This window comes from Cebus imitator, unplaced genomic scaffold, assembly GCF_001604975.1.
Source record: "Cebus imitator isolate Cc_AM_T3 unplaced genomic scaffold, Cebus_imitator-1.0 Scaffold455, whole genome shotgun sequence".
Classification (NCBI taxonomy): Eukaryota; Metazoa; Chordata; class Mammalia; order Primates; family Cebidae; genus Cebus; species Cebus imitator.
Window position 1 is genome coordinate 601,225 of NW_016107770.1, and position 1,360 is coordinate 602,584.

Consider the following 1,360-nt stretch of genomic DNA (forward strand, 5'->3'; position numbering starts at 1 on the left):
TTTGGCAGAGCTAGCTGAGGTTTTATTTTGGACCAAAAAAAAGATTGAATTGTTTTGCAGCTGGAGGCATGGGCAAGGGGCGTCCTCAGGCAGTAAACTCCCCGCAGGTGGGCTGAGGGCTAGGGCTGAGCCTCAGGTGGGTCTCCTGTTCCCCGAGCTCCCGGGATCTAGGCTAGCCTCAGGAGGGGCAGGCTGGGGGGAGCCTCAGCTGCTCACATGGGCAGGACATCAGAGGACTTGGACACCAGCCTCCCATTGTGGGTCTCAATCTTCTTCACAACCACGGCCTTGGTGGTGCTGGTGCGGATGAAGGAGCTGGAGCCCACACCAGAGCCAAAGCTGGAGCCCAGGCCCTAGCTGAGGCCGGGGCTTGTGAGGCCCCCACAGGCTGAGCTCAGACCACCTGCATCACTGCTTGTGGTCTTCGTATGGATACTCATGTTCTGCATCCCAGACTCCAGCCAGCTCTCCTCACCCTCCAGCAGCTTCCTGTAGGTGGCAACCTCAATGTCCAGTGCCAGCTTGATGTTCATCAGCTCCTGGTACTCATGCAGCTGCCGCGCCATGTCCTGCTTGGCCCGCTGCAGGGTAGCTTCCAGCTTGGACAGCTTGGCGTTGGCATCCTTAACAGCCAGCTCCCTGCACTGCTCGGCATCTGTGATGGCAGCCTCCAGGGAAGCTCTCTGGCGTTTCACGCCTTCAATCTCAGCCTGGAGCCGCCTGATGTTCCGGTGCATCTCAGAGATCTGTCTTTGTACCACGCAGGTCATCCCCCAGCTACCCAGCTGCCTATGCAGCTTCTCATACTTGATCTGGTACATGCTCTCTGCCTCAGCCCCGCTGCGGTTGGCGATCTCCTCGTACTGCGCCTTGACCTCAGCATTGGTGCTGTCCATGTCCAGGGAGCGGCTGTTGTCCATGGACAGCACCACAGATGTGTCTGAGATCTGGACTGCAGCTCTGGCATCTTCTCTTCATACAACTGCCTGAGGAAGTCAATCTCGACAATCAGCCTTTCCAGGAAAGACTCCAGCTCTACCTTGTTCATATAAGCTTCATCCACATCCTTCTTGATGAGATAAGGACAAATTCATTCTCCATCTCGGTACGCTATTTGATCTCATCCTCATACTTGTTCTTGAAGTCCCCCACCAGCCCCTGCAACTGCCTTTAACTCAGTCTCATAGCCAGAGAGCTGAGCGGTCCTGGCAGGCAGATGACCTGATGTGGAGCAGACAGAGGCGAGCTTTCCTGTGCTCTGTCATCTGTTACAATCAAGTCTCTGACGGATGATGAATTTTCTTGCCGGACTTCTCCTCCCATGATTAAACGTGTGAAATGCGTGTTTCTGCAGTTCCTA

General features: G+C 55.4%; 1 pseudogene; it reads right to left on the minus strand.

Moving 5' to 3' along the window:
* Positions 1–212: 212 nt before the first annotated feature.
* LOC108291452 lies at positions 213–1,048 on the minus strand (annotated as a pseudogene).
* Between the last annotated feature and the right edge of the window lie 312 nt (positions 1,049–1,360).